Genomic DNA, 11047 nt, shown 5'->3' with positions numbered 1-11047 from the left:
CCCGTACAGTGTATATCTACAATAATATACACCTAACAGGAGTCCGTACAGTCTGTATCTACAATAATATATACCTGAGAGGAACCCATACAGTCTATATCTACAATAATATTTACCTGACAGGAGCCCATACAGTCTGTATCTACAATAATATATACCTGACAGAAGCCCATACAGTATATATCTGCAATAATATATACCTGACAGGAGCCCATACAGTCTGTATCTACAATAATATATACCTGACAGGAGCCATACAGTCTGTATCTACAATAATATATACCTGACAGGAGCCCGTACAGTCTATATCTACAATAATAAATACCTGACAGGAGCCCGTAGAGTCTATATCTACAATAGTATATACCTGACAGGAGCCTGTACAGTCTATATCTACAATAATATATCTGACAGGAGTCCGTACAGTCTACATCTACAATAATATATACCTGACAGGAGCCCGTACAGTCTATATCTACAATAGTATATACCTGACAGGAGCCCATACAGTCTGTAGCTATAATAATATATACCTGACAGGAGCCCGTACAGTCTGTATGTACAATAATATATACCTGACAGGAGCAAGTACAGTCTGTATCTACAATAATATATACCTGACAGGAGCCCATACAGTCTATATCTACAATAATATATACCTGACAGGAGCCATACAGTCTATATCTACAATAATATATACCTGACAGGAGCCCATACAGTCTGTATCTATAATAATATATACCTGACAGGAGCCCGTACAATCTGTATCTACAATAATATATACCTGACAGGAGCCCGTACAGTCTGCATCTACAATAATATATACCTGACAGGAGTCCGTACAGTCTGTATCTACAATAATATATACCTGACAGGAGCCCGTACAGTCTGTATCTACAATAATATATACCTGACAGGAACCCATACAGTCTCTATCTACAATAATATATACCTGACAGGAGTCCATACAGTCTGTATCTACAATAATATATACCTGACAGGAACCCATACAGTCTGTATCTACAATAATATATACCTGACAGGAGCCCGTACAGTCTGTATGTACAATAATATATACCTGACAGGAGCCCGTACAGTCTATATCTACAATAATATATACATGACAGGAGCCCGTACAGTCTGTATCTACAATAATATATACCTGACAGGAGCCCGTACAGTCTATATCTACAATAATATATACCTGACAGGAGCCTGTACAGTCTGCATCTACAATAATATATACCTGACAGGAGCCCGTACAGTCTATATCTACAATAATATATACCTGACAGGAGCCCGTACAGTCTGCATCTACAATAATATATACCTGACAGGAGCACATACAGTCTGCATCTACAATAATATATACCTGATAGGAGTCCATACAGTCTGTATCTACATTAATATATACCTGACAGGAGCCCATAAAGTCTATATCTACAATAATATATACCTGACAGGAGCCCGTACAGTCTGTATGTACAATAATATATACCTGACAGGAGCCCGTACAGTCTGTATCTACAATAATATATACCTGACAGAAGCCCATACAGCCTATATGTACAATAATATATACCTGACAGGAGCCCGTACAGTCTGTATGTACAATAATATATACCTGACAGGAGCAAGTACAGTCTATATCTACAATAATATATACCTGACAGGAGCCCGTACAGTCTGTATCTACAATGATATATACCTGACAGGAGCCCATACAGTCTATATCTACAATAATATATACCTGACAGGAGCCATACAGTCTATATCTACAATAATATATACCTGACAGGAGCCCATACAGTCTGTATCTATAATAATATATACCTGACAGGAGCCCGTACAGTCTGTATCTACAATAATATATACCTGACAGGAGCCCATACAGTCTATATCTACAATAATATATACCTGACAGGAGCCCATACAGTCTGTATCTATAATAAAATATACCTGACAGGAGCCCGTACAGTCTATGTCTACAATAATATATACATGACAGGAGCCCGTACAGTCTGTATCTACAATAATACTGTATATACCTGACAGGAGCCCGTACAGTCTGCATCTACAATAATAGATACCTGACAGGAGCCCGTACAGTCTATATCTACAATAATATATACCTGACAGGAGCCCGTACAGTCTGCATCTACAATAATATATACCTGACAGGAGCCCGTACAATCTGTATCTACAGTAATATATACCTGACAGGAGCCCATACAGTCTGTATCTACAATAATATATACCTGACAGGAGCACATACAGTCTATATCTACAATAATATATACCTGACAGGAGCCCGTACAGTCTGTATCTACAATAATATATACCTGACAGGAGCCCATACAGTCTATATCTACAATAATATATACCTGACAGGAGCCCATACAGTCTGTATCTACAATAATATATACCTGACAGGAGCAAGTACAGTCTATATCTACAATAATATATACCTGACAGGAGCCCGTACAGTCTGTATCTACAATAATATATACCTGACAGGAGCCATACAGTCTATATCTACAATAATATATACCTGACAGGAGCCCGTACAGTCTGTATCTACAATAATATATACCTGACAGGAGCCCATACAGTCTATATCTACAATAATATATACCTGACAGGAGCCCATACAGTCTGTATCTACAATAATATATACCTGACAGGAGCAAGTACAGTCTATATCTACAATAATATATACCTGACAGGAGCCCGTACAGTCTGTATCTACAATAATATATACCTGACAGGAGCCATACAGTCTATATCTACAATAATATATACATGACAGGAGCACGTACAGTCTGTATCTACAATAATATATACCTGACAGGAGCCCGTACAGTCTATATCTACAATAATATATACCTGACAGGAGCCCGTACAGTCTGCATCTACAATAATATATACCTGACAGGAGCCCGTACAGTCTATATCTACAATAATATATACCTGACAGGAGCCCGTAGAGTCTGTCTACAATAATATATACCTGACAGGAGCCTGTACAGTCTGTATCTACAGTAATATATACCTGACAGGTGCCCATACAGTCTAGTGTCTTCACCAGTGAGCCGGCTAGACAGTATGGGCCCATATATTCTGATGGCTTTAATAATTTATACCTTGAAGGAGCACCTACATTCTAGTGTCATGTATGGGCTGCAGCCCATAAAGGGTGTGTGCACACGCTGTGGATTCTGCTGCGGTGTACAGTACCATTATTCCCTATGGGAGATGGAAACCGCAGTGCAGATGCTGCGGAATTTTCAGCGCGGATTTTCTGCGGTTTCTAAACCGCAGAAAGAATTTACATGTCAATTCTTTTTGCGGATTCCGCAGCGGTTTACCATCTCATCCATTGTGGAGATGGTGAAACCGCAGGGCAAAACCGCAGGTTAATGCGCAGATAAACCTCAGTTCTTTTGACCTGCGGATTTATCTGCGGATTTTGAAAATCCGCGCGGATCAATCTGCAGCAGATTCCGCAGCGTGTGCATACAGCCAAAGTCTTCTATCTTCAAGAATATAAACCTGGAAGGAGCCCATACAGTCTTGCATCTTCAGTAGTGAGCTGGCTAGACTGTATGGGCTGCAGTCAGGACCTGGAAGGCGCCCATACAGTATAGGCTCAGCCATGTGACCAGTCATGTGTGAGGGAGGAGCCAGGCTCTGTAGTTATACAGCATGACGCCCGGCCGGAGGAAGAGACCCGTGTGAGGGTCATGAGCAGGAGGGACTGGAGCTGATGTACATGTAGCGCTGTGTGACCTGTAGACCAGTGCAGGGAAACGCAGTATCGTGTAGTGTACACTAAGCCCTAACCTCACCCCGTCCGTTATGTTTTCCCACAGTGAGATAGTGCTGCTAGCGAGGCCCATTAGTGTTCACACATACTAGAGCACAGTTTGGGACATGGGATTAGGTGCTAAACATTAGGGTCCCACAGGGGGATAATAAAAATAATAACAATGATGGGGAATAGGTGAAGGAATGTGGCCCAGAGGGGAACGGTAGGGGGGAAGGGAAAAAGGAGAAAAAAAGCAAAGTCAGGTCACAACCAAAGGGTCGGAGTTCAGGAAGAGAATCGAGTCAAGCTGGGTCAGGCACAGAACGCAGAGGGATCAATGTTCCACAGGCAACAGCAAGTGTACGATTGACACTGGGGGGAGGAACTAGCATGCTTAAGTAGAAGCCTGATTAAGGAAAATGAACACAGGTGGTTGCAGCACAGACCCAGCACAGACTAACAGCCAGGGGCGTAACTACCACGGTCGCAGCAGTCGCCACTGCGAGCGGGCCCGGGGGGAGTCAGGGGCCCGGCAGGTCAGACCATGATATCTCCCAAGCATCCCGATTCTCGCGGGACAGTTGTTACAATCTGTTCAGTTTGTGACTATCCGCCATTTTCTTGTAGTGTTCTGGATGCTGGTCTTTTTCCCCTGGTGCTGGGTTTGTCTTGGGTCAGGTGATTGTATCATCCTTTATTAACCTGCACCTGTATCCCAGTCCCTGCTGGACAACAGTGTTAATCCGCTTGAAGTCTGGCTTGGAGCCTTGCTTTGCCTTCTGTGTGTTTAGTGCAGTGCTGGACCTCTGATCCTGCTAGTCTTAGTTTCTGTTTTCAGTTTGTTTCTGCAGCCTTCCCTTTGTTTTCTATTAGGAGGTGACCCGTTTTTGTACCCAGTCCTTAGATCTTTCAGGGACCCCCTTCCCCCTATCTATAGGTCTTCGCCTGAGATTAACCTAGTATCGTCGGTCGCCCACTCCATCGTAGGGTATCAGCCTAGTCGCAGTGCAGGGTCAGTTTTCCCCCCTCCTACCCTAGTCCTGTGCTGCAGAACCGTAACAACAGTCCCGTTTTTGACCCCCCCCTGCATCCTGCCCGGGAGTCTATTCCTGCACTGCACTGAGCCACCACGCCCCCCCATGAACCCCATCCTCGCCCTCCCAGATAGACCCACCGCAGCCCCCCACAGCCTGCAATGACATCCTAGGCTGTACTTTACTGTGCGCACAGGACCTGTGATGAGGTCACAGGAGGGGAGGAGTCAGAGGTCACATGATCAGGGGCTTCGTTGTCTGCAGGACTCTGCTGGTTGTCATGGTGCTGGATGAGGTAAAGTTTCTGGGTGGGGTCAGGAGGGGTTTACAGGGTGGATGTAGCAGAGAGCTGTGTATGTACGAGGTGTGTGTACGAGGTGTATGGAGCAGAGCCATGTGTGTACGAGGTGTACAGAGTGGAGCCGTGTGTGTACGAGGTGTACGGAGCGCGTGTGTACGAGGTGTACGGAGTGGAGCCGTGTGTGTACGAGGTGTATGGAGCAGAGGCGTGTGTGTACGAGGTGTACGGAGCGCAGCTGTGTGTGTATGAGGTGTACAGAGTGGAGCCGTGTGTGTACGAGGTGTATAGAGCGGAGCCATGTGTGTACAAGGTGTACGAAGCGGAGCCGTGTGTGTACGAGGTGTACGGAGTGGAGCCGTGTGTGTACGAGGTGTACGGAGCGGAGCCGTGTGTGTATGAGGTGTACGGAGTGGAGCCATGTGTGAACGAAGTGTACGGAGCGGAGCCGTGTGGGTACGAGGTGAGTGGAGCCGTGTGTGTACAAGATGTACGGAGCAGAGCCGCATGTGTACGAGGTGTACGAAGCGGAGCCGTGTGTGTACGAGGTGTACGGAGCGGAGCCATGTGTGTACGAGGTGTACGGAGCGGAGCCGTGTGTGTACGAAGCGGAGCCGTGTGTGTATGAGGTGTACGGAGCCGAGCCGTGTGTGTACGAAGTGTACGGAGCGGAGCCGTGTGGGTACAAGGTGAGTGGAGCCGTGTGTGTACAAGATGTACGGAGCAGAGCCGCGTGTGTACGAGGTGTACGGAGCGGAGCCACGTGTGTACGAGGTGTACGGAGCGGAGCCATGTGTGTACGAGGTGTACGGAGCGGAGCTGTGTGTGTACGAGGTGTACAGAGCGGAGTCGTGTGTGTGTGTACGATGTGAGTGGAGCCGTGTGTGTATGAGGGGTACAGAGCAGAGCCGTGTGTGTACGAGGTGTGCGGAGCGGAGCAGTCTGTGTACGAGGTGTGCGGAGCCGTGTGTGTACGAGATGTACGGAGCGGAGCCGTATGTGTACGAGGTGTATGGAGTGGAGCCGCGTGTGTACGAGGTGTACGGAGCGGAGCCGTGTGTGTACGAGGTGTACGGAGCGGAGCCGTGTGTGTATGAGGTGTACGGAGTGGAGCCACGCGTGTATGAGGTGTACGGAGCGGAGATGTGCGTGTATTTTGGCATGGGGGGGCCCATTTGAAAGTTCGCACCAGGGCCCATAACTTTGTAGTTGCGCCACTGCTGACAGCCCTAACACAAAGTAACAAAAAGACAGAAACAGAGTGGAAATGTGACAGTACCCCCTCTTCAAGCGGGGGCCACTGGACCCCAGGTTTACCAGGAAATCTCTGATGAAAGGCCTGGACCAACCAATCAGCCCTTACAGAATGAGCTGGAACCCAGGATTGTTCCTCAGGTCCATACCCCATCCAATGTACCAGGTACTGAAGGGAATTCCGTACGATTCGGGAATCAATGATCCTTTGCACCTCATATTCCAAGCTTCCCTCAATAGAAACCAGAGGAGGCGGGAGCGAAGAAGACAGAGCATCGAGAATAAATTCCTTCAACGACTTGTGGAACACATTAGAAATACGGAAAGACCGAGGGAGCTTTAACCGGAAAGCAACTGGATTGACCATCTCCAGAACTTCATACGGACCAATGAATCTAGGACCCAACTTTAGCGAATGCACCTTCAACTTAATATTCTTAGAGGAAAGCCATACCTTATCTCCCACTTTGAAGGCGACCCTGAAGAGTGCCTCCTATCTGCCTTCCGCTTCTGCCGATGCTGAGCCACCCCAGTGTTCTGTTTAACTTTCCTCCAAACATCCTCCAGCTCTTGGTGACATCCACACTAGGACACCCAGAACTAATCCTGGAACAATAACCAAAATGAGGATGAAACCCACAGTTACAGAAAAACAGCGAGGTCCCCGTGGACTGATTAACCCGACTGGTAAAGGCAAACTCAGCCAGTGGAAGAAATGATGACCAATTCTCCTGCTGATCGGTGACAAAACATCTTAAAATTTGCTCCAAAAACTGATTTGTCCTCTTTGTCTGACCATTAGTCTCAAGGTGATAAGCAGAGGAAAAGGACAAATCAATCCCCAGTTTTCTGCAGAAGGCCCTCCAAAATCTAGAAACGAATTGAATTTTTTGAAAAGGAAGATGCTTCCAAAAATGCTGTTTTTTTTCTGAAGCGTCTTTTTTTTAGAGATTTTTTTTAGCATCCTGATGCCATCCATTTTCATGGACTGATCTAAGAAGCTGTATAAAGACTGATGAAACTCAGTCCATTTTTCTTGTACATGAAAAAAGTAAATATATGAATGAACCCTAAGGAAAAGAAAAGCTAAAAAAAAGCATTTCATATTACAGTGGTTGTTTGGGATTTTAGCACTGATGGCCAATTTCTAGGATAGGACATAAATGTCTGACTGATTTGGGTGTGACACTTGGCACCCCGTTGATCAGCTATTCCTGGTATTGGCCCGCAATTGCTCAGTGCCGAGTGTCGCACCCCCATAGATCAGACATTGATGACCTATCCTAAGGATAAGTCAATGTTAAAGTCCCGGACAACCCCTTTAAAGGAATGAATTCACCTCTGCTATATCTGTAGCTTATGTACTAGAATAGAGAACACCCTTTTATTTGGACACACAGAACCTTGTGCTGCTTAAGTTCATGAAGAATGCAGTGATGATGGGTCCATGATATAGTGTCTGACCAGATAAAGCCGCTTTACAAGACTTGATTATGAATGCATACAATTACTATTTCGATCGTTAATAATACTGGGCATGGATTGTGCTCTTGCTCATTGCTGAGTTAACACATGGCCCTGTCCATTCACGTCTCTTCCCACCACATTTTGGCAACCAATGAAAGGAAGCATTGATCATCCCCAGGACAACTGTCGGCTGTGAGTCGTCTCTATAAGTTCAGCATTTGTTTATGAAGTGCTTGGATAATAATCGAAACAAAACAAAAGCAACTTTCTTTTATTAGAGTTTTGGTTTATCTGGTGAAAACTGGTGGCATTGCAAAATGAACAAAAAGAACTGCCTAATACTGGATAGGTGTATGAACAGAGCGTCACAAATAGGAAAGTGAGTCAGTGTCCTGTGGAAAGGGTAGGAGTAGCTCAGAATTAAGGCTCATTCCCACTTGCGATGAAATCGGACGAATACAAATCCGATTAAAAATAAGATGCGCCAATTCTGGTACTTAACCTCGCTCTTCCCACTTGCCCAGCAGCGGTGGCAAGTGGGGTGATAGTTGGGGAGTTGATGTCACCTTTGTGGGTCGCCCTCCCAGGGCAGTGGGGAACTCGGTGCCGGGCCGGTATCGGTGGGATGTGTCACAGCAGCAGTGACCCGGACCGTGGCCCTGGGCGCCCAAGTAATGGGGAAAATGGGAATGGTGGAATATAGTTAGATGAATAGTTCGTGACGCCACCTGAGGTGTTCGGCAAGTGGGATGTTAGGCCGACGCTGCTTGCAGATCCTCTGGGGCTGGTGATGGGTTGCAGCTAAGATGGTGAAGCTCCCCACAGGTGGAGCTGTAGCCCCAGGGCAGTGTAGATGTAGGGGAAGAGGAGAGGCGCAGGCGGTGTAGAAGCTGGTACCCAGATGTAGCAGTGCTGAGTGTGTTGGCGCAAGAATCAATGGAGGACACCAGGGCTTGTAGTTCCAAAGCTTTACTCACAGTCTGTAGTACACACACAGGTGCCGGCCTCCGTGCCATGTCCTCCGGGTCAGGGACTCAGCCAACCTCCAGGCAAGATGGAAAGCTCCCAACGCTCCGCCAACATGTGCCTTTCTGAACGTCTCCTCTTATAGCGCCTTTTGGTGTGAAGATCTCCTAGTACTGGGTTACACTGGAGTTCCTCCTAACTGATGTTCCCAAGAACTCTACTTGTACGGCAGACAGCTGTAGCCTTCTTCAGGGACTCCTTACTCCTGAGTCCCGGCTCTCTATCCGTGTTGCTGTTGTGCCCCCAAGTCTTAGATAGGAGTAGTGCATTTACAGCCCACTACTCCACCGGTGTCTGCTGCAGAACCATTAGTGTCCATACAACCTCGGGGACCGGGCCCCGGCCTTGCGCTTAGAACTTCTAGGCAGGGCTCTCTCCTAACCCACGTCTGTGTTCTCTTATTCTCCTACGTTCCGTACTTGTCTTTCTTTCCTATGGAAGCTCAGGCTTCAGTTCAGTGTCTGTCTCCTTCTTTCCTTTCCCGTGCCAGCAGACCCGGGTCACTCAGGCCTGCTGCAGCACTCCTTCCTCCATCCCTCTCTCAGGGATCTCCTTTCCTCACTCCTCTCTGAGTGACTTCCTCCCTCAGTCTCTCCGACTGATTGACTCTCTCCCTCAATCCTAAATCTTCCCACTCTTTTATGTATTCTCAACTCCACCCACCTCCCAGCACGTTTCGTGTTCCAAGCAGGGAGCCACCAAAGGTGCTCTGCTACACTCTAAGCAAGAGACGCAATGTGGCTTTGCTGAACTACCCTGTTGTGTGGGGTGTGAGTGTTGGAGCGTGGTCAGGAGTTCCCACCTTACCTGGATGGTGGGGCACCACACCTTAGGAAAAGGTGCAGTACCTCTGTGGCGACTGAGTCTCAGGGGCGCCACATTTGTATTGTCAGGTGACATCAAACCACGAGGTTAGTAATGGAGAGGCATCAATAAGACGCCCCTATTACTAACCCCATAGTATGAAAACACACACACCCAGAATAAAGTCCTTTAATTGAAGGAATGACACAGACTCATTTAATAAATCTGTGTATCTATCTATTCTATATGTTTTTACTGTATGTGGGTCACCCTCCCAGGGCTGTGGGGTACTTGGTACCGGGCCGGTGTCTGGGGGATGCGTCGCGGCAGCGGTGATCCGGTCCGTGGCCCTGGGCGCCCCAAATCAAGGGTGGTTTGTGGTAGTTAATGGAATAGTTCGTGACGCCACCTGTGGTGTTCGGCAAGGGAGGTGTTAAGCCGACGCTGTATGCAGATCTGCTGGGACAGATGGTGTGGTGCAGCAAAGATGGTGTAGCCCCCACAGGTGCAGGATGGTATGGATGCTGGTACCCAGATGTAGCGGTGCCGAAGGTGTTAGCGCACAAATGAATGGAGGACACCAGAGCTGCAGTTTCAAAGCTTTACTCACAGTTCGTGGTACACACTGGTGCCTGCCTCCGTGCCGTGTCCTCCGGGGTAAAGACTCAACCAACCTCCCGGGCAAGTCAGGGCTCTCCTCTCCAACACTCCGCCAACATGTACCTTCCTGAACAACTCAGCCAATGCACCTTGTGGTGTGAAGCACTCCAGTACTTTGTAACCCTGGAATGCCTCCTAAGAGATGTTCCTAGAACTCTACTGGCACGGCAGACAGCTGTAGCCTGCTTCGGGGACGCCTCACTCCCGGCTCTCTATCTGTGTTGCTGTTGTGACTCAAGTCTTGGATGGGAGTAATGCATTTACAGCCAACTACTCCACCGGTGTCTGCTACAGAACCCTAAATGTCCATACAACCTCGGGGACCGGGCCCCGGCCTTGCGCTGAGAACCTATAGGCAGGGTTCCTCTTCCAACCCATGTCTCCTCTCTGTTCTCTACTCCTTCGTTCCATACTTGACTCTCCTTCTTATGGAAACTTAGGTTACAGTTCTACGTCTTTCCACCTTCCTTACTTTCCCGTGCCAGCTGGCTCAGGTCACTGAGGCAGCTGCAGCACTCCTTCCTCCATCCCTTCTTCCAGGGATCCTCACTGCTCTCTGAGTGACTTCCTACTCCGCCGACCTGTCAGACTGAACCTGTAATTTTAAACCTTCCCAATCTTTTATATGGATCTAAACTCCACCCACCTCCCAACACATCCAGTGTTCCAAGCAGGGAACCACCAGAGGTGCTCTGC

This window comes from Dendrobates tinctorius, unplaced genomic scaffold (assembly GCF_039654945.1).
Source record: "Dendrobates tinctorius isolate UK_male_01 unplaced genomic scaffold, ASM3965494v1 ptg000211l, whole genome shotgun sequence".
In the NCBI taxonomy this organism is placed as follows: Eukaryota; Metazoa; Chordata; class Amphibia; order Anura; family Dendrobatidae; genus Dendrobates; species Dendrobates tinctorius.
This window is presented reverse-complemented; position numbering follows the sequence as displayed.